The sequence below is a fragment of the Protopterus annectens genome, chromosome 1.part0 (genome assembly GCF_019279795.1).
Source record: "Protopterus annectens isolate FY-2018-M chromosome 1.part0, PAN1.0, whole genome shotgun sequence".
Classification (NCBI taxonomy): Eukaryota; Metazoa; Chordata; order Ceratodontiformes; family Protopteridae; genus Protopterus; species Protopterus annectens.
Genome location: NC_056725.1, coordinates 1,245,564,833 through 1,245,589,832, shown reverse-complemented (window position 1 = coordinate 1,245,589,832; position 25,000 = coordinate 1,245,564,833).

The window sequence follows — 25,000 nt, the reverse complement described above, 5'->3', positions numbered from 1 at the left end:
GAAATGCCATTCTGCACCCTTTCCAGTAGGTGTTTTTGTTAGTGCATGAGTGCAATCTATCGCACCAAGGTTTGGGCGATATTGGCTATGACATAGAATAATTTCATGGCAGCCTGCCACTCACATGGTATTGATGGGAAGATAATGAACTCATCCTTCTTGCTGCACATGACTATCAGGAACTGTTCTAGAATGTGACTAATAGTTACCTGGAACATTCTTACAGTATCAGCCATATGCCACTGGTATGTTCCAGAGGTCAGTATACCTTTGTTTCTACTGGGACTGGGTTACTCCACAGACTGCATGAAGACATGGAGGCTCACATACATACCACATGCAGCCTGCACCTAATCTGTATCTGTCTGTTATCTCTTGATGAGAGATCTGGGTTAATTGCAGCCTGGCTCGCCACTGTGCTAATTGACTATGGAGATATGGCCCCATTTGCAGATTTTCCTCTAACATCACCCATTGAACCCTGTCTGCTGTTGCAATTGTGTGTATAATTCATTTTTACAGATATTCCTTTGGAATTAGCAGTAAAATATTTCAGTAGTCTATAAATTCTGCACGCTTGCTTTAAGCAAATGTGGCCTCCTCCGAATGCTTTTCCGAATCTAATGGCATAAACTACCAGTATTAGTCGGTCACTTTTTATTGCCATCAAACTTACATGTAGTGTTCTGCAGTCAGGTATAATTTGTTTTTGGAATCATGCCCCCCTTACTTCACCAAAGTCTCCCTTTGGTGCACTTTGCTGAGCCCATCTTTGTCTTGGAATCTTGGGGGTGTTTCCCATCAGAGCTACACGTAACTGAGCACAGAATGCCTGCATTTTACCATTTATATTTAGAATATAGTATGAGACAAGAAAAAAAATCAAAGTGGGTAACTATTTACCCAGTCTAGTGGTACAACTATGACTGTTACACAAATGAAGTTCAAAGCATCTCCAGGAAGTAAAAGAACACTGCATTTTGATAACTAAAGAGATTCTGTACAGCTGATTTAGATAATTATTTATTTAAATATATACATTAGACAGATTTGCCTCATACATGCATAGTGCTATATACTAATATAGTTGGCTTTGTAACAGGTGGATGCTTATACTGAGTTTCTACACTCTGGGATCTTACAAATTAAGGATTAGGTGTACAGAACATCCTAGTACTAAACAGTTTTAATGACTGAAGTGTGTTTTTGTTTTTACTTCAAATATATATTCTAACAGGCTATGGCAGATGAAATGTTTCATCTCTGTAATGCCTACAAACTTAACACAGGCCAACGTGAGCTATTAGTCTAAAATAATGTCAAATGCCTTTAAAAGTGTCATTAACTCTGAAATACATATGATGCACACTGTGCCATGTATTTAAAGGAAACATATTTCTACACAGAATGAAACGTACGTGTAGGGGCTGTGCATGCCAACTGCTTCACAATTAAATAGTTGTATGATAAGATAGTTCCTATCAGCAAGAAATATAACGGGAAGTTTACAAACAACCCCTGTAGTGGAATCCCCATGTAATAAATGACGTAGCAAGAAAAAGAAATTGCTTAATGCTTATAAGAGGTCTCATTCTATCTACATTAATACCACCGTTAAGCAAATTAACAAAGAATGTAAGGGAACCATTACGAAGTTCAAAGCTGATTATGACCTTAATATAGCCACTAAAACCAAAAATAACTGCAAATCTTTCTTTAAATATGTCACAAAGTTAAGAACTGACACCCAACAGTGTTTACAGCTAGTCCACAATAATGCTACATTCTCTAGCTAAATGGAAATAGCTAATATCCTAGCTAACAAAGTTAGAAGTTTTACTCCATCTACAGTTATAGCTATTCCACAGGTTCCACAATCTCTGCACCCCCTTTAATTACTGAGGAAGAAGTTCTGGCAGCCCTGTCAAAAACTAACAATGCTTCATCCATGGGCCCTAATAACATACCAGGATTCCTGATTATTAGTGCCAAATAAAGCCTGTCTGAATCCCTACTAAGCCTTGCCACTGGTTACATTTCTGAAGCCTAGAAAACAGCCATTGTAATTTCACTACACAAGGGAAACCCAAAAATGCACCCTGGTAACTATAGACCCATTAGTCTCAATAGCCTCATATGTAAAGCTACAGAGTGTATAATCTCAGACCTCATTAATCTGGACATTGAAAATTTAACCCTGGACCCTCATCAATTTGGCTTTATCAAATGAAGGTCCTGCCACTTTAACCTGATTAGTTTCTGTGAAAAAATAAGAAAAGCAATGGACACTGGTTATGTGGTGCATACAGCATATCTACACTTGGCCACGGCCTTTGACATTAGTATCCATGCAGGCCTTATTGATGCACTTGCAAATCTGAATACAATGGGTATCTAACTGCTTGTCTAAAAGAACCCATCTGACTAGAGTACCAGGTGGCACTTCTGAAAGCAAAAACGTCACCAATGGTATATTACAGGACTTAGTTTTGGGCCCCCTCCTATCCAGCATTTATTTCTCAGACTTCTGGCCTATGGTTAACTAAGTTTGCAGATGATTGTAAATTGATTGTCATTATATGATCTTCAACTGGCTCACAATTGCTCCAACATGGCTTAGACCATGTTAACAACTGGTACAATGACAATAGTCTTGAATTAAATGTAAATAAAATGTAGCATAGTTCATTTGGATAAACAGAACTGTTTTGCTTACTGTATAGGAGATGCACCCCTCCGATCAGACACTGCTGTAAAGGATCTGAGTACTCCAACTGATAATTCCTTATCATTTGACCATTGTATCTCCACAGTAGTTTGGAAAGCCTTTTATCTGGCCCATCTAATTTTCAAAGGCATCTCCACTAGATCCAGAGAAGTCTTAATTCCACATTACACATATCTTATCAGACCCATTATTAAATATAATGCACATGTTAGCATGTATTTATCTAAAAATATCACAAACAACTTGAGAGACCTCAGAAATGCATAATGAAAATGATCCGTGGCATCAAAAATCTTAGTTATCAGGACAAACTGGCAACCCTTTCTCTGTACTCATTCCCTTACAGACTCCCCCATGGAAATCTATGTCTAGCTTTTCATGCTATAAAAGATACAGTTTGGTCTCTTATTCTTTCACAGACGTAACAGTACATCAAATACTTGGTTAAAGGAACTAAACCTTCATCCACAGATAAATAAGACACATTGTCACGATAGATTCATATCCCAACATATCCCTAACCTCTGGAACAAATTTCCACTACATGTCAAGCAGAGTAGCAACCTTGCCACTTTCAAGGTAAACCTAGATAACTGAATGGAGAGCTTCAAAATCTTTACCAGTCTATCTTGTCTTGCCCTCCTTAAGGCTATAGGAACATTTTGAATAGTTTTTGGGAGATTAGGCATAAAATGGTCTGCAGACTGATTGCCTAGCACTTCCTTATGAACCTATGAACCTATAGATTTTGAACCCCAGATGGGTTTTATCAGTGGTTGGACCCTTGCTTCTTCTTGCATGCCTGTGTCCCTCAGAACCTCGGAATGTGTACTGCTAACTGGTAATCCTAATGCCTGCTGAAAGTAATTTTCATTGTTCATTTTCATTTGTTCAAATTTAGTAAACACTGTTGTAGAACTGATACACTGGCAATTCTTTGTATGCTGACTGTGGCCATAAGCTAGCCTCCCTTTTTTCAGAAACTGATGCACAGTAAATGTGCAACCACTGTGAGATACCCTTCATACACTACTAACTCCTCCTTTTAATATCCAGGTGAAGATAATCTATATTAGCGAGTCCACTCATTATCTACAAAGCCAGCCCTCCTGTGGCCAATGTTTGGTCTTAAAGCAAGCTTGCTGACATTTATAATATGCAAATATGGCATATTTAAGCTGAAGATCATCTTCTGACATTAAAACTGAAATAAGTACCATGCAGCTGACATAGCAGTTATCTGTTCACTAAGAATTTTTTTATACAAGGTTCACTATAAAACAAATGTGCAGCTAAATACAGTTTTCTTTTAACACTTACATTAATAACCATTATGAAAACTATTTTAAAGGTGTTGGGCACTCGCTCGAATGAACAGTAAGATGACACCCAGCAAATAGAAGTCATAATATCAAATTCATAAATATTGACACTTTATCCAGATGATTCAGGGATTACCCTAGAGTGGACTAAATCAAGGGCAACTGTTTTTGCAGGGGGGAGGCAAGACCCCCTGCCACCCCCTACACACATTGCTAATTATATGTACTAACTCTAAGATCTCACAATCCCTGGGTGAAAGGGAATATTCCTCTATCCAGGGATTGTTGATATTGAACAACTGTCAACCATCTGTTTGTATCCACTGAATGGTTTCGATCAGACTGGTGTCACTGTACTGTTCATTCAATCGGATGTCCAACACACTCCCATTATATATATATATATATATATATATATATATATATATATATATATATATATATATATATATATATATATATATATATATATATATATATATATATATATATATATATATATATATATATATATATATATATATATATGACTCAACATATATATATATATATATATATATATATATATATAAAGACACAATATATATATATATATATATATATATATATATATATATATATATATATATATATATATATATATATATATATATATATATATATATATATATATATATATAGGCTTAAAATGGCTCACAAGGGTAGTTAGCCTAGTACTAACCTATGAACATATATATATATATATATATATATATATATATATATATATATATATATATATATGTGTGTGTGTGTGTGTGTGTGTGTCTGTGTGTGTGTGTGTGTGTCTGTGTGTGTGTGTGTGTGTACAGAATACTTCTTTCATGTGTTTAAGATGGAGGAAATAAAAAACTCCTTCCTTAGCAAGTCAGACAATGTTTTAAATGCATGGTGTATATGTCCTAATATCATAAATGTAATCTTAACTGTTCTCTACTAAAAGTAAATTTCTTTTTCCCAGATTTAATAAATACACTTTGCATTTTAATTTTGAATGCATATGCCTTCTGAATTCATCAACAGTTCCTGGTCTAGAAAATCAGACTTAGATAGATTTTATAACCAGACCACTTCTACAAATGTTATTTGTTTATTCCACTTCAGTATGCCTTTTAATAGAGATGCTGTTTTAACAGGGCTCACACTCCTCTTAGCAATTTTAATAAAGATCTCAAAATATTGCAATAAGCATCCAGCTTTAATAACATCAGCGGCATCATATTTCCTCCACATGGTGTCTGTCAGGATTAATCCAGTGGAAGGATTATAGGAAAATATGGTGTCATAATGAATCCTGACAGCGATCCCATAGATCAAAGTTCATAGCTGCCAAATATACAACTTTCAAAACATGCTCAAGTGCTTCCATTAATCACATCTGCTTGGGGATTTGATGACAAAGATTAAACTGCTGTAAAGGATACTCTAGTGCGTCAGATTCTTGCAACTGTCATCAAATACTCTGCCAACCATTAGCAGGTCAAGTATGTTCTCCCGGCTGTTAGATGGCCTTCTCTAGCAGTCTTGATCTGAGGACAGTGTGATAACATGCAGAAAATTCCCAGTGGGAATACAAGAAGTAGTACTGAGCTTGTTGAGATATTTCATATTTTTTTTTAATTTTTTGCTCAACAGAACAGGTTCTGTTAATGCATTTTGAAGTAACATCTGGATTTGCAGCACAGACTATGGCAGATCTGTAGTATATCAGTGACCCTAATGTTGTTTTTTTTGTTTGTTTTATGTTAGGGTTGCTAAGGGACACTTCATGTTCCCTATCTATAAATAATCTACTCGACAACCTGTTTAAAGGCAGCCATTCTTAGCAGTCAATCAAGTGATGTAAGTGAGGAGAGAAACTGAGAGCAAAGTGTTTAAGTGTAAAGTATTTTCAGCAAGTCTGTAACAAGAGTGCATCACCATTTCTGCCCACTATGGTAATGGCCTTTATACGCTAATGTACATTTATCTGTCCATCATAATTTTTAAATATTTTGATTTCAAAAATAAATCACGTTCTCTAGCAAACAAAGAGTATATTCCAATCTATAAATGAAATAGAAGTCTCAGCAATTCACAAGGCGGCTCATAAAATTACTTTGCCATTTTGGTCCATTTAATTAGTGCTGGAAGCTCCTGCTTGAAAAGAATATTTTTGGCAAAATGTTATGCTTATTTTTAGTTAACACAAGTCATAATATTTTCTTGCAATAAAATATTTTAGTTGACATTACTGATTCTCTTCAGAATTCATACTGCAGATAGGATTGCTTTCACCAAGTTTTTTTAACTAAAATAATTTTCTGCACTAAACTCAGGTTTTGATTTCAAAGATTGTCAGTCACAATAGCCAAATTTCTTTTTCATGTAGTACATAAATGCATGGTAGCATGTTTCTTTTAACATCCAGTAATTGTATTTGATCCTTCTAAATTGGTACTCAAAGGGCAGATTGTTGCATTGTATGATTTTGCAGTTCTAAATGTAAATGTTTATGACCTGGATTTTAACAATTCTTTGTTTCTTTCTGATATGCATTGACATATGCCAGATCCCAGTATCGTCAAACAAATACAAAAAACTCAGATTTATAGGTGTTTACTTGGCTAATGATCACAAGGCCCTTTTTAAGCCTAGCCATGCATACCAAATCTCTGACACCCTTGATAAGTGTAAGCAGGAGTTTAGGAGATGAACCATTTACAGGTTGTCTGTGTCCATTAGAGACCTAGGTGTCAGACCAAGGATGAATTGCCTGTCCTCCATCCAATTGGCCAAGTTGCACTTGAATTGGATTAGGAAGGAGCTCTGCTTCATATGGATTGGCAGTCTGTAAATTGGTACCAGGCTAATTTTTCTTGTGGGCCATACCTGTTGTGAGAATCAAACTCTGCACCTTATGCCTATAAGGTAAACACTTTAACCACTATGCCAACCTCTCACTATTGTAAAGTGAATACAGTCTTACAGATTCATAGGCTAGAACAAGGCTAACTGCTCTTGTGGGCAATTTTAAGTATAGCCAGTTAGACCATCTGAGAATTAAACTTTACACTTTATGTTTGTAAGGCAAACACTTTAACCATTATGCCAACCCATACCCCCAGATTTACTAATCTTCTGTGCAGGACTAGTCAAGTCCTGCATGGAAGTGCCCGTTTAGGAGCAGGATGGCAGTGTGCCATACATATTAATGAAGGTGCGCTGCTCGAGCTCCCAGGCTTACACGGAGCGTGTACAAGTGAAGGGGGCATGTCTGAGAGCACAGCTCTCAGAATAAACATGCCCCTGCAATGTAGAAAAGCAGAAAGTGTTAAGAGATGAGTGAGATTGCTCATAGGTGTCCGCATATCCCCACTAACAGTTCCCCATGTGTACAACAGCAACATTATTGAAAAAGTAAATAAAGAAACTATTTTATTTTTTTTAAAACACATATTAAAGCTAACTGTAGGTGTGCGGGTATGCCCATCACTCATCTACGGTTAAAGCAGCATAAAAGGCTGAAGAGGATAACAAGGACGATATATGAAAATGAAACAGCACAGCAATAGTGTAGTGGGCAAAGCATCCGCCTAACAAGCACACATTCCTGGTTCGAGTGCCACTGCAGCACATTCCATTTTCCATGTGAAATCTGTATATGAACATTGTTTTGCTGTATAACCTACTAAATAACATTTAAATGTGAACTGAAGTACTGCATTAAATGCACATGTGAAGTGTCAGTGTCATAATGAATAAGGCACTAGTAAGCAGGTGTAAAGCACAAATAAGCAGTAGTAAGCATATATATATATATATATATATATATATATATATATATATATATATATATATAAGCACTAGTAAGCATGTTTAAGTGTGTTTGCATGGGGGAAAGCATTGCCTACACAGATTAAGCAAAGTAGAAGCTAACTGAGTGTAAGAAACTATAACTGGAGGTTAGCATTGCTTAGCTCTGCGCAAACCCGCACACACCCGCTTACAACTGCTCAAAAGTGCCTTAATCACTCTGTATCCAACGGCCGGTGTTCTGCCCAGCAACAAAACAAACAGCCTCTGCAAGTCTCAAACCCAGAACACTGCACACAACATAGAAAGTGACTTACCACTAAGCCATGGCAGACATACATGATACTGTTGTTTTCACAAACATATCATCCAGCACAATCAGTCAACAGTGCAGAAAATGTAGTAATATCATACCACACAACCTCTTAATGCAAGAATTCGGGACAAACTGTCCCAAAATGTGGGTACAAATAGGGATATATGTCAAATACTGCTCTAATCCACTTAAAACATTGCTAGTTACACAGTTATATGTACCACAACACATATTTTGAAGGAGATGAAGTCTGAAACACAAAAGTGTTGGCACGAGTTACTGACTTCAATCCTGAGATCATCCATGTCAATTGCCAAGATAATGAGGTGCAGGCCAAAAATATAAGCTGAACATGCATGGACATATGGACAGATATATATCTGTAAATGTAAACAGATAGACAGCTATATGTATATATATATATATATATATATATATATATATATATATATATATATGACTCACAAATAAACATATAACATCAATTGTATATAGATAGATAAATATGTTCATATATATATATATATATATATATATATATATATATATATATATATCTATAGGGGTTTCATATATATATATATATCTACAGATAGAAATGTGTATAGCATTTCCACATGGGAACAAAATCCTGAACCACTCACTACAACATAACAGACCATAAGCACTGTTAATGGGGGTGGGGGCTCAAATGAAGGATACCTGGTAATTAGTGCTATGTTACCCCCCCCCCCACAGCCCTAGCAGATATGCTGTGCAATCCAATATCCAGCACATGCAGGTCTTGACTTCAGGACCCTCCATAACACAGCTACAATGCTTTAACAGTAATCCAATTCACCTGTAAATGCCAGGGCAATATCTGTAACATATCATCCAGAAAAGTCATTCTACCATAGGGAATATACGATGTGAAAGGGGTACACATTACAATGGTACAGATATGCACTCAAATATGTGTATATATATATATAAGATATATGAGCTATACACATATACACAGACAAAAGGCATTAGTAGCCATACATATGTAGAAGTAGTGTGGAAGTACTGGGTGCAAAGTATATCCCTCAGCCACAAGCCCTGTAACTGGTACGTGTGACATGTGTAGTGTGGCAACCATTCCCACAAATAAGAATACCTACATTAAACATATACCCACTCACAATTCAAAGGGCATGACACGACACACAGGTATGCATACACAGAAAACCTTTATTTGTGTACTTTACAATAATGTATGCCATTACTTACAGCACATAAATTTTGAAATATTTAATCAGTGATGAATGCAAGGCCAACACAAAACAGTAGATGCAAGCAATGTGGATATATAACATACTATGCTGTCCAGGCTAAGGCCTTCAGTTAGTACAACAGTAAATAAAGGATTTGCCTTCAAGATAAGTAACAATCAACAATTACAGATGTAGTTCAGCAGCCTCCAGTTACACCCTGTAGTCAAGCCCTAGGGTGAAATGTATTAGTTGTGGTAATGTCAATGTATCTGTCACATGTATGGACCCTGACCAACATATTAAGTGGGAGTCCACGATATGACTGGGATGATAGCAAGAATGCTAGCAGTAAATAATGATAGGCCATTACCTAACAACCCCTAACTGTATCACAGCAGGACAAAGCCTGCCATATATGTGGAGGACAGAGGCAGGAACACAGGGCCATACTTGCAATATTGCTGTTACACACCCTGGAAATTGCTGTTGTTACAGGATTTGTTGCAACATACCCTTATGCAGGAATAAGACATCAGAAACACAAATGGATATAGCCATGTACTGATAGCACGCAACAGACAGATTGCCGGTGATATATCTAGGACAAGACCTGTGTGGTGCACAGACAAATCTAAACACTGGCCATCATGTGGATAGCCCACAGTTGAGAGCTATGCAGACAGACTGCATTCCATCCTAAACTACTATGTTCACACAAACACTGTAAGACCAGCAATATGCAATGCACATAACAACACTACTCAGTCTGTCTGTAGGTCTGGAACCTCATACAAATGTGTAGTTAGCCTGTGTCTGCAAGTCCTGCTGTAAGAGGTATTGCAACCTGCTGTCTGTAGCACTGCTGCCCACATACATGAAGGATGTCCTCCATACTGGAAAGGTTAAGGGACAACACCCACATGAGTCAGTATTTTATAGTACTGGGTTGCCATAACAGTGGTTATCCAAAGTACTACACAGCAGGCTGCATGCAGTTAGCAACTGTTGCACACTGATTGGTGCAGAACCCATCACCTGATCATGTGCATCACCTACAAAAGCCATGCTGCAATCCATTCAAACCAGCTCAATCACTCTAGTGGGAAGAGAGAGATAGAGAGATTGAGAGAGGGAAAGAGAGGGAAAGAGAGAGAGAGGTGAGAGTGAGAGAGAGTGAGAGAGAAACAAACAAAAAAAAAAATCAAAAAGCAAACAACAGAAAGTTGTCACAGCTGTCAGAAAAAAATATACAGGTATGTAAAACATAAATGTATGTAACTGAAAGTAGTATGTGGTATAGAATAATACGATATATGATGTGGAATGATTTATATGTGGCATCTGTAGATGTTCCTGTAATGATGTTCTGCTGAACAACTGCTCTGGACAATACTGTCTGTCTCTGTAGGGAGTGGGACATACCTGCCAACTGTGCGGATCAGCAATGAACGACAAAGATGTAAGCCATAATATCTGTGTTTAGTATGTTAGTGTGGGCAATAGCTGGTGGTGGAAGTATTTCTGTCATGATAAATACATGGGTGTCAGAGCACACCACTTGCAGGACAGTCATGTTAATGTGCAATGTAGCATGCACAAATGCCATTGGTGTATAATAGGCTTACCAGCAATCTCTCACCATATATACCACCCTAATGTTAGTCTGTGTTCACATGTGACACCTGTCTGTGTTGCAGGAAGGCAGAACAGTGCAGCTGTGAATGAAAGACAGTTACAGAATGTGGACCAGATGTCTTTATGCACCCCATATATAGATAAATATCTGTGTGATATATGAGATGTGTATGTCTACAAATACACAGACGCTCATATAGATACAGGTATATTACTAACCCACAAGATATAGCTACACATATATGTATATACATATATATATATATATATATATATATATATATATATATATATATATATATAGTGGCACTAACAATGGCATGCAGGTGAAATAGTCTGTAACAGGCTAGCAACAACAGTGTTCCCACAGGGAACCTGGCTACAAACACATAGGACAAAGCCTGGCACAATACAACATATGTCCCAATGGCAGGTAAGCTCCCAACATACCAACTGCATTCTGTGAATGGTTTGTTGTAGCTGATATGGGGGGGGAGACAGAGATGTGTATTAAGAACTATGGTAGCCCTGCTGTATGAGTTGCACAGACCTGTTTCCATCTTTATATCTTCCAGGGAAGATATTTCACATTCAGTGCTGCCAAAACTGATGTCGTAGAACACATGGTACAACACTACGAACTGCTGTTTGGCCGGACAGCCCATGATTAGCAGGAGAGGTCCGCCCTGTGGAACGATCTAGTCAACAGGGTCAATGATGTCAGACTGCAGAACCGCAGCTATGAGCAGGTCCAGCATCATTGCACCGACCTGTTTTGCCATGTATGTCGGCGTACAGCTGCCGTACAGGGGGACCACCTCACAACAGGGGGGGGAAGCCATCCACCCACCCCTCACCCATGTGGAGGAGCTTCTCAGCAGCCTTGTGGCACCTGCCCCCCTACAGCACCAACAACTGGCAGGGCGTATTGTGGAGGTGGGTGCCAGCGACACACCAGTTGAGGAGCGTGCAGGTAAGGCCCCAGGGCACATCAGTACATCACTCTTATGTATGCATCCGCATCTGTACAAGTACATCATGCAACTCTGCGATGTCATATACATAGTCTGTTGCTGTGTAGTAGTAATAAGCAGTTGTGCATTAGCTGTAGTATTGTGGACTTCTACTATTGATGTACCATAATGCTGCACTCACCCTTTATGAATGCCACAGCTGTGGCCACTGTCATCAGCTTTCTCACACTCTTATGTAGGTCCTCCAGGATACCACCAAGGCAGCAGCCTGTAGCTGGTGAATATGGTTCATGTTCATACTTGACAATACACTGGGCATGTAATAGCTATGGGAAATTCCATGCACACATCTAGCATACCTACCCATACTGCATGCTGTACATATTCACATTTTGTTGCTGTGAAATGCACTGCATCACAGTAGAGACCATGATGGGGTATTGGGAGGGTACAACAGACACTTGCAAGATAACTAACATCCTGTCAATGTGAAATGTGTCCACAGGGAAAAGAAGTATGGCAGGACACATGGCCTACAGTAGGGACATGTGTGAAACAACACCCTCATGGCTGTATCTGCACACAATCAGGTTAAATAACTGTGGCAGACGTAACCCTGACCCCACAGCAATAGTGACAGCAGTGTGTGCACTCCAAGGGATGTGCACATGAGTAGACATTGCAACCATGCAGAGTTGTGGGACATGTGTAGGGCACCCCCCCCCCATAGCCATGGTAGGGTCTGATGGTTGTCAGTGTAATAGTCTTGTTACTGGTCATACATGCACTGCTGATGTTGTGATCTGTAAAGCAGACATCAGGCATTCGCAAACGATATCTTTTCACATATCTTCCCAGGTATGAGCTGCTCTAACACATAGGGGCTGTGAGCATTGGAGCTGACGTAACTGACACAGTGCCACATATACAGCAATGGTTTGTACACCTGTGAGATATGGTGCACAGTACAAGGCAGGGTGCAGAACAGGTCCACAGTAACACTTTGTACGAGTGCAGTGTTAACAAGGGGAAGGGCCATCACCTACCAACACAGCCCATGCATTACACACATGTATACTGGGGCTAGCATGAAGTCACTATAGTCGCACTGCATGCTTTTGAGTACCATATGTAATGCATGCTGACAGAAGGGTAATAGGAAGACTGTGTGAACAAACATTGTGCAATCGCACATATAGGTTGTTTTGTGTGTGTGGGTGTGTGGGTGTTGATTGTGTCTGTAAATGCAATCTGGTGGAGTGGAGTGTGGTTGATGCATGTCAGATGTGTGTGTGCATGTGTATCTATTTGTGTGGGTGTCCATGTATGCACAGGTGATAGTGGGATTGATCACATAGCAGTACTTCCCCTTGGGATTGTGCTGTACATGTACATGGAGTGACATATGAGACACCAGGACAACCTGTCTGATATGTGAACGCAGGATAGCTGATAGCATAACAAGGTCTGTAGCATGGAACATGCATTGGGAGGGAAAGTACACACCAGGTATACACATTATATTGCCAGCAGCAGATAGATAACCAGCTACCCATATATGCAGCACTACTAATGCAATGGGGAATTACCAGTGCACATCAGTGAGTGTATCTAGATATTACTGTTGTCCACATGATGGGTTGCTTGTGCAGCAGATGTGGCATGGACTGAGCAAGACTGTAGTATGAGATTCTGGTGTGTGACATATGTAATGAATGTAGCAACCCCAACCATATAGGGGCCATGTACACCATGACTGGACAAACACAGGGTAATACTGGATGACAGCCGTGAGGCCATGTACAACCTACTCCACTCACGTCAGGGAGGTGATGGAGTAACAAGTCATGTGTTGTGATCACACGTGTAGGCATGGAGTGGAATGATATGTTAATGGGTAGTATTAATGAGTGTATGTTAGTAAGTGCCATGCAGGATGGGGAACATATGTAACTGAATGTGGGACTGTCTGTAAGCCCAGGGAAAGGGAGGTAGTAAGGTGGACTGTCAGTGTGTGTGGGTGTACATGTGTGAGTGTGTGTGTGTGTGTGTGTGTGTGTGTGTGTGTGTGTGTGTGTGTGTGTGTGTGTGTGTGTGTGTGTGTGTGTAAATGTGTGTACTATTATGCAATTCTGCACTAGTCTTAAAGTGTGTGTTTGTTTCCCCCACAGGTGGCGAGGTGGGTCAGGGTCCCTCCTGCATGCAATCTGAGGTAGGTGTCCGTACAGACACCGATGATAATGATGATAGTACTGTTGAGTCACAGGTAGGGTTGTCAGAGGTTGACACTGTTCCAACATGTGTCATCACCCTCCTAGCCACCCCAAGCCCGCATGCAGTTACAGTGCCCCTACAAATCCCATCACAAGTGGCCATAGCAGAGGGACAGATGGCAGTTGGTGCCAGTGACCAGGAAAGTGTGGTGTCCATGCCAACTGTGTCAGGTCACAGTCAGCATAGCCAGATGTCCGGCAGGGCACCACATTGGCAGATGTACCATGGTGCTTGTGGGAGGACCACTGGTCATCATGCCCCTGGCAGAGACGCCACAACTGGTACCACCAGGAGCATGTTTCAGGCCATAATGGAGGCACATATGGAAATGTACACCAGATAGGGCCTGAGGCTGCAGAGGGCTGCTTTTGCATCTGCAAGTGGCAACATCCGTGAACATCCTGCTAACCTCTGTGAACAGAGCGAGGTCATGGATGGATGGTGGGGTGAGATGGTGGGCCTCCTCGACCGTGGTATGTCTATGCTTGAACACGTGTTGGGAGTGGTGCGATGGATGCATGGACATAAGCCAGAAACACCAGCAGCTGGCTGTTAACGTGGATGTGCCAGGATGCCAAGCCGCTCCCGTAGTGGCAGTACCAGCCCGAGCACAACACTGGGGGTGCTGTACACACAACACCACAGCAGGCCTCATGCATGTGGTCCTGGCCATTCCCAGGCATGACATGGTTCCAGCAGACAACTGTCATCATCAGTGGAGAGTAGCACCTCAAGGTCTGTACCTGCATGTGTCCATGGAACCCCTGGCAGGCACAGTCAGCATGTCTATGGCCGGAAGCGGTGAACTGCACACCCTGTCAGGTATGGTCTACAGCTGTCCAACAACACCTGTATAGGGCAGCCACATGGCAAAACTGTGTGCATGCATACCCACACACTATGCAACCACACCTAGGGCAACCTCATACCGACACACACAACATCACCACACCCCAATCAATGAACTAAACCCCTCACCCAAACAAATGGTGACATATGTATGGAGCACCCACGGCCTCTGGCAAACCAGCAACACACCCTGTGCATATGATGATACCTGTGCCACATCCCTGTCATCCATAACATCAATGCAAGGACAGGCTAATATGGTAAAGGGATCCAGTATCTGTCTGCCTGGGATGACATGGTCAACAGACCATGATGCTTTTCCAGAGATGGCCTGCACCTGTCACCTCTGGGATTCCGGATACTGGCTAAGGTTCTTGCCACCCTTATAGTGCCTTTTTTAGGCAAGGTTCAAATGATAAATTCACCACCATAACAGGAACAGGCAAGCAAAAACTGAGGGTGATGCTACTCAATGCTAGAAGTCTAAGTTTCAAAATGCACTCACTTGAGGCACTCCTTAAAATGGAGAACATCAATATCTGTGCAGTGACTGAGACCTGGTTCAAGGAGCCAGAGAGCACCCCTGCACTACCAGGCTATAACTCATACCACAATTTTCGGCTATGTAACCTGGACTGGAACACCAAAGGTGGAGGTGTGTCCATATTCATTAAGGATATCCACACCTCCAGACTAGTTGCTCAGCATAATGCATCCGAGGTTATCCAAGTGCAACTAACTCTGGGAAAAACTGCAATCCAAATTGTAGCTTGCTACAGATCCACCACCATGCCCCAGGATTCCCACTCCTCTTTTCTTGATGTACTGGAAAATATTAGAGTTCAACCAAACACCCTAATAATGGGTGATTTCAACTACCCCACCATTAACTGGGAAAACTACTCATGTACCAACGCCTTCACTCAATGCTTTCTGGAATTCATAAATTCCAATGCCCTGGATCAACTTATCCACACCCCCACCAGAGGCAATAATATTCCAGATCTAGTCATTACCAACATGAATGACCAGTGTTCCACACATGAAGTCAATGCCTTATTGGTCTGATCCGACCATAAGCTAATCACCCTAGATATCCACATCCTACCCCCACCCCCCATTAAGGAAACCATGGTAAAAAATTTCTCTAAAGCCAACTTCATGCTTCTTAAGACAGAAGTGGTGAACTTCATGACACCCATGCAGATGGACAATACAGTTAAGACTACTGAATCCTACACAATTGCACTTTATAAGCACTTACACGAGTGCATGGATCATGCTATCCCAAACAGAACCAAGACGCTATCCTCCAAAAAAGGAAGCCATTTTGGTGGTCCCCTGCCATAAACAAACTGTACAACAGAAGGAAGAAACTGTTGCAAAAGAGAGTAAAATCCCATGAGTGGAGGAGCTCCCTGGTCAGCCTCAGTAAAAAGCTACGATCCCTGATAAAATCCTCTATAGCTAGTTATGAAAACAAAATCGCCACTGATTCTAAAGACAACCACAAAGCATTCTACAGCTATGTCAAGAATCTCAATGGCAAAACTCAGATCTGCTCTGAGTTACAGCACAATGGCACTAAATATACAGACCCAACTGATATTGCCAACATCCTGGCAGATAGGTTCAGTGCTAACTTTACCCCCCTCTCACCCCCTAAAGGGCCCATCTCTATACCGGAAGAATGCAAAGTTCCTGTAATCGTGGCTGCACAGGTAAAAACCACACTCTCCAAAGCCAAGAACACAGCATCCATGGGACCAGACAACATCCCAGGCTGCATTCTACATGAACTACAGAACGAACTGGCACCCCAACTAAGTACCATGTTCAGTCATAGCCTCACCTCAGGCTTTGTGCCTGCTGAATGTCGAACAGTGATGGTTATCCTACTCTACAAGGGGGGAACCACCATGGACCCCGGGAACTACCACCCCATTAGTCTGACGAGCCTGGTCTGCAAGGCCTTTTAATGTATCCTCATGGAACTTATAAACAAAGACATTGGTAATCTCCAAACTCTGGACTCCACCCAGTTCGGGTTTGTAAAAGGCAGATCATGTCTCCTAAACCTGATAGACTTCTTTGAAGCAGTCACCAAAGATGTAGACGCAGGTAAGGTGGTTCAAACAGCCTATCTAGATCTTGCCAAGGCTTTCAACACCATCCCCCACTCTGGAATTATAGATAAACTCACTAAACTAGGTATAAATCCCTATGTCACAAGATGGGTTGCCAACTGGCTCACTGACAGAACCCACACTGCGAAAGTAGCAGACTCCAAATCCGACTTCAGACCAGTGACAAGTGGAGTACCACAGGGTTCAGTCCTCGGTCCTCTCCGGTTTGGTATCTACTTCTCTGAAGTACAGGTTAATACAGAAGGTCTTTGGTTAATGAAGTTTGCAGATGACTGCAAACTAGGAGCCATAATCAAAACCCCTAACGATGTGGACATCCTACAAATGAGCCTCACTGAGACAGATGCCTAGTGTCAAAGCCATGGCCTCATGCTCAATACCAAAAAGTGCATTGTCATCCCCTTTGGTAAAAACTCTGTACCCATATGGAGAATACATAGTGTGTCATACCATCATATATACATTGACAGACACATAACAGGCAGACACACATCTTAGAGACCTGGGCGTATTGTTGCTAACTAACTAGTCCATGTGTCCAATGTGTTACAGGTAGGCTGCACACAGCACATGTGTAACTGGGTTGTATCCTGTTATCAGTTACCTGTATGGGTGATGGTGACAGTGGTCACCAGAAAGTGGTACGTGGGACATATACTGGGTGTACCATGGTGTAATGACAGTGTACACAGCACCCACATCCACAATGGATATTCTACACATTGGAACCCTTCATGATACTCTGACATACCCACTATCACACATTGCCCATGACGGCAATACAACCCATTGTATATCACAACAGTGGTACCTCAGGGATATGCATGTAATGCACATGTCACAGGCATAGTAGGGTGTTGCATTGTGATGCAACACCTATGGGCAGTGACAACACTATCTGTACTACTGTGTGGCAATGTGTAGTGTACTAGGAGTACGTGGCTTCAGAATGGGGTACCCTACAGATATGCAGACACGTACACATCCACACACGTAGCAGACCTCAATGGGATTCCCATGCCTATCGACCCATTTGTTCAACACTGTTGTGCTGGTACTGCAAGGCACATGTAGCTGTTAGGGAGAGGGGTGTATCAGGGTACATGTCATTTCCAAAACAGCAGCTGCCACATCTAACTATGGCAATGGGAGTGGAGGTGTTTGTGAAGGCTGTCATGGAATTTCCAACTATAGGTGTACTAACACACAAACAAAGCTATCCTCAGTAATGCACATGTACACGTGTCAATACTGTGGTGCATTGCTGCAGGTGGTCATAGCTGTATACCTGGCTATTGTCCAAGGAGGGAATGGATGTGTAGGGGGTGTGTGTACATTGGTATCATGCCACCTGCCATGTGCCAGCAGGCAATCTATTGACAGACACCACGTTAGTGACTGGCAGGGTGAGAGTGACATGCATCAGCCAATCCTCTGGGTTCCTTCTGCACATGACCACTGAGGTGATCCAGTTGACATGTATGCAACATGTATCCAAGCATGTTCAATTGACTGTGGTAGTGTAGTGTAGGTACCCATGGCATGTGGCCCATACAGGGTGATGTCTTCTATATATAACAGGTAGTATACAGCTGGCCACACATGTCAGTGTCAATCAAGCATAGGTTGTCTGTACGTATCCCAGCTGGATACCTGCCATCTGCACATCTGTACAGGGACTGACAGACACCAGTTTTGTGAGTAGATATGCAGTAGGATGAATGTGTCAACAGATGGATGTTTGACAACAATAAGTATGCCATTACTACATGTTGTAAACCCTCACTAACAGGTGCTGTACAGACAGTACTCTACAGTCACATTCCACATGTCTGATTATTATCCAGTAGGGGATATATACGGTGACACAGCCCACACACCAGGAACATGACAGTGAGCCCTTAAACTGCAGCTATGCTCATAGGTGTGCTTGTTGTCAGTAGTAATGTTAGCACTCTACCCTTCCCAGGAACAGAACTGTCGACAGTAGTAATGCCATGTTACACTACATGCCAGTGTGACAGCATGTACCTGGGTTGCTACCCCTGCATGTCACACATTCACATGGATAACAGTGCTGTGCATGTCTCATATACTTGTGTGTCCCAGACATGACACTCAATGCCCTTTGGTACTTTAATGATAGCACATATTCAAATGTACTGTACATGGCAGTACATACACATATTACAGATGTCATTTCCCAGGGTTTGACATAGCCATGTATGTTACGCAGAAATAGCCTCTGTGTCTACAATATGCTACAGAGTATAGCTGGAGGATTTCTAGATGGTCAGCATAGGCCATCTGTTTGATGCCTGTGATTCTTACAGTGAGGTATTTCCCAGCTGTTGCAACTGTCTTGTGAGGTACATACCAAATGGGGCATTATACTTTATACAGGGTGTAATGAGGGATGAGTACAGTGGGACAATTACTCCCTTTTCTCTGGATGTAAAGCATTCAGTGATGAGGTGTGCCGCATAGAACGATTTCCTTACTGTTGTGGCTATGTGGTTAATGAAGATGAGACCACTGTCCACCTGTGTCCCTATGTCTGTCAGCAAACATTTGGTGTTTAGTGTACTGCCACCTATGTGGTATTCATGGGTATATGGTATTTCCAAAGGGGATAACTATACATGACTTAGCATTAAGTTTGAGCCCATGGCTCTGGCACCAAGTATCTGTTTCTGTAAAGCCATTTTGTAGAATATCCACATAATTTGGGGATGCAATAATGGCTCCCAGTTTGCAGTCATCTGTGAACTTTGTTAGCCAGAGTTCCATAATGTTGGCCTGTATGTCAGGGAAGTAGATGCCATACAAGTGCTGTCTCAGGACCAACCCTGACATATTCCAATTGTCAGTTGTCTGGAGCAGGGATTGGACATGGCTACGTTTACAGTCTGGGTTCCATTGGTAAGTCACTTGGCAACCCATCGAGTGACAGGTGTTTATGGCCAGCTTCAAAAGTTCAACTATGTCTCTAAAGTGGGGGATGTTGTCAAAGGCCTTGGCCATGTTCAGATAGGCTGTGTGGACTGCCTTACCCTCATCCACAACTCCAGAGACTGAATCAAAGTAGTCAATCAGGTTCAGGAGACAAGATCGGCCCTTCACGAGCCCAACCTGGGTGGGGTCCAGTGTTTGCTGGTTGCCAATGTCTTTGTTTAGAAGTTGCATGATAATGCATTCCATGCCCTTGCAGATCAGGCTCGTCAGGCTGATGTGACAGTAGTTCCCGGGATCCAAGGTGGATTCCCCCTTGTGGAGTGTGATAACTGTAGCTGTGCACCACTCAGTGGGATAGAAACCTGAGGTGAGGCTATGATTAAACATGGCACTTAGCTGAGATGCAGGGTTATTTTTTAGTTCATGTAGTACACAGCCCGGGATGTCATCTGATCCCATGGATGCTGTATTCCTAGCAGTGGATATGGCGGTTTCCACATGTGTGGCCATGATTACTGGAATTTGGCAACCTTTTGTTACTGAGATGGGCCATTTAGGGGGTCGAGAGAAGGATGCTAAATTGGTCTGCCCGGATATTGGCAAACTCCTTTGAATCAGTATATTTAATGCCATTCTGTTGTAGCTCAGAGCAGTTCTGATCATTGCGGTTTAGATCCTGAACATAACTATAGAATGTCTTGTGGTTGTCTTTGGAATCTATGGCAATTATATTTATGTAACAAGCTGTGGTGAATTTCGAGGGATATCAGCTACTTACTGAGGCTGGTAAGGGAGCAGTTAGCATTTTGGGATTATCCTTTATTCTGCAACAGTGTCTTCCTTCTGTTGTATAGTTTGTTCATGGCAGTGGAGCACAAGATTGGCTTCCTTGTTTGGAGGGCAGTGTTTCGGTTCTATTTGAGATGGCACAATTCATGCATGAGTGGATGTGCCCATACAGTGCCTTAGTGTAGGATTCACCAGTTGCACTTTCAGCTCCCATCTCCATGGGTGTCATGAGGTTTGTCACTTCTGACTTGAGTAGCATGGCGTTGGCTTTGCAGAGGGTATTTATGGAGGTTCCTTACTGGTGGGTGGGGGTGGGATGTGGATGTCAACAGTGATTACCTTATGGTCACACCTGACCTATGAGGGGTTGACCACTGGTGTGGAGCATCTTACTCCCATGTTGGTAATGACCAGGTCTAGGATATTGGAGAACTTGGTTAGACAATGAATTAGTTGATCCAGGGGGTTGGAATGTATGACTTCCAGGAACCGTTGGTAAAGGGTGGTGGTACAAGAGTTGTTTTCCCAGTTAATGACAGAGTATTTGGAATCACCCAGTATTATGGTGTTTGGTTGTATCCTAATATTGTCCAGTATGTATATAACAGTGTAGTGGGAACCTTGGCCCATGGAGGGGGTTCTGTAGCAAGCTACAATTTGGATTGCAGTCTTACCTAGTGTTAGTTGCATCTGGTTATTCTCAGATGAATTGTGTTGGACACTAGACTGGAGGTGTGAATGACCATGGTGAATATGGACACTCCTCCACCTGTAGTGTTGTGGTCTTGGTTTGTTGCCAGCATGTGTGATAAGGGTTGTAGACAGGTATTACAGATGTGCTCTTTGGAGCATTAAACCAGGTCCCAGTTACTGCACGGATATCGATGCTCCCCATTTGTAGGTGTGGCTCAAGAGAGTGCCTTTTTAGGTTTAGAATTCTAGCACTGAGTCGCATTACCGTCAGTTTTGCATGCTTATATCTGTTACAGTGGTGTTTTTTTCCTTTGAACCTTGCCTAGAAAAGGCATTATGGGGGTGCCAAGAGCTGTAGCCAGTAACTTGAATCCCAGGGGCAACACATGCAGACCATCTCTGCCAGAGCATCGTGGTTTGTACATCATGTCATCCAGGCAGACAGATACTGGATCCCCTTTGAATGACATCAGATGCTTAGCCACTTGTTGAAGTCATTGCTGTGTATATGTATATGTGTGAGTATTTATATGTATATCTGTATATATATATATCCCCATATATGTATGTGGATATGTATATGTCCATATATGTATGTGGATATGTATATGTGTATATATCTACATAGATATGTGGATATATGTGTACACATATATGTTTACCATATGTCCAGAACATGGAGTAGAGGCCTACCTCAGTACCAATAGTCTCAACCCCGTAGTGCAAGGGGATGTCATGTATGTATTGTGGGTATATATGTAGACTGTTGTTACTGTCATAGGGGTGACTTAACAGACATGTTGAGTGTGGGAGGTCACATCTGTTGTAGACATGTGCACCATTGCCTATGGGCAGACATCCTAGGGGCAGCATAGTATGGACCCACTGCTAGCACAGTAATGATCCTGTGGACTACAGCAGGGATATGACCACTATATGTGGACAGTCTGGCACTTTGTGGTCAGTCCAGAAGTGTACACATGTCCCCTTCATGCAAGACATGTGGACCACGCCTCCCAATGTGGATGTTACTAGCCATGTACATGGGTATATCACGACAATACTGGGGTACATATTCCCACACAGTGTATGCACGCACACACGCCAGTCTGTTCAGACACATAATACCTGGTGCTGCTGAGTTCACATGGCCACATACTACCCAGCAGATAATGACATACATCTGTACAGCATACCACTGCTTTGTCAGAAATACACAACAGTTATGCTGGCCTGGCAACAGTATGCCTTGCAAATAAGTGGACATAACAGCACACTAGGTATGTACATTAGGCTGCTAGGCATGTCACAAAGCACTAGGCAAACTGCAGGCAGACTGCCAGAACACTGGAATACATATTGTATGGGGGAATACACATGTACCTGCGATTATAGCGGGCTGGACACGGAGGTCACAGCACAGCATAGCAGGCACCTGTGAGAAAATGCATACCCACATCCAATGTCAAAGCAGCCACAGCCACATATGATACACAAGCTTAACACTGGAGCAGCATGTAACATCAGATAGAACAGGACAGAGAACAATGGCGTCTACCACAGTCTGTACAGAGCCCACGGTTTGTAAGTGCAATACACATACAGTCATCAATCATTCTAACTCAGGGGTCTGCGACCTGTGGATCTGGAGCCTTCAACCCTGCTGTAGTGGCTCCTTGTACCCCTGAGGATTAATGGACACTCTGCTGCACAACACACACACATGCACACACGCACACACACACACACACACACACACACACACACACACACACACACACACACACACACACACACACACACATATCCAGCAATCCCAACACAGGAACACAGTTATGGACATATGTTAGGTATTGTTCTTATACACTTAGTTATATTATAGTATAACTATTTATGAAACCGTATATGATCTGCTATCTTCATTGTAGAAGTCAGATAGCTGTTGTGCCTCCTGATGAAAGTAGTTCAGTGGGTGAGGGGCCAGGAATGGCTCTTTGGATAGTGAAGGCTACAGACCCCTGCCCTACATACACAGACCACAGTACTGTACACACAAACACAGAATGTCCAGGTAATGTCCTCAGAAACAGCTCCTACTACACACAACATGTCCAGCAGTCTGTTATCTCACTGGCTTGTTATCAGGTATGATGTCAATAAATAATGGTGTACAGACCATATGCACCAGATATATGTGGGCTTCATTTGCACAACACATGTGTGCACCTCTGCAGTGTAGAGGTCAGTGTTTGTAACAGTGTGCTATGCCTCTGTAAGTCAGTGTATGGGGGGTATGCACCATAAGTATCCCAGGGTGTTACAACATATGAGGACTATCAGTAGTAAGCTGCCTTAAGGTATGTGGATGTACATTACCATACATTTCACCTTGTGAACATTGCTGGCCAACTGCTTACTGCCATCATTGTGATTGTGATGATTTCAGTTATGCATTGTTATGTGACAGATACCACCCATAGTGTCAACCCAGGTCTTTTCCCCCTAGGGATTGCATGCAGAGTGTATTTAGAGGCCGCTGGGCTATACATCTGCATTACATACTGTTGATTGCTTGTTATGCTCTGGTCAAGTCTGTCTTTCCTGTTGTACTACTTGAAGGCCTTGGCATGGACACCAACAGATGTGATGTTTTCGGATTACTGTAATAGATGATCTGTTTGAGTGTTGCATTACTCTGTGTGTATGTATGTCAAAGCATAATTAGCTATATGACATGGCATATAAAACTGTAATAGTACACAACTGAACCTTTCCTATGTATACCAACCTGTGTGTTGTGTTACATCCTTTGACTTCTCTGTGGGTATATATGTCAGGCAACAATTGTCTGTGGTATGGGTGACTCATACAATGTCCATTGGATGAGGTTGCAACTGTAGGTATACTGGCTGTTCAGTATGGTGTGCACCCTCTGATTATGTATCTCCCTAGACATACCTCTAAATACATATACTGACTTTAAACAACAGAAACCATATTAATTTCCACTATCAACTCCAGGATTGCACTTCATCACACTAAGTGCAATCTCGGAGTTGGTATATTTAAGTAGCAGGAGGTGCAGGGGGTCTTTCCCCCCTGCTTATACTTAGTGGAAATTAATATGGTTTCTGTTGTTTAAAGTCGGTATATGTATTTTTTGTGTTTTCAGGCTTTTGAGTTTCAGGCTTTTGACTTTTCAGGCTTTTGATTTCAGGCTTTTGAAGGTTCAGGCTTTTGTAGTTT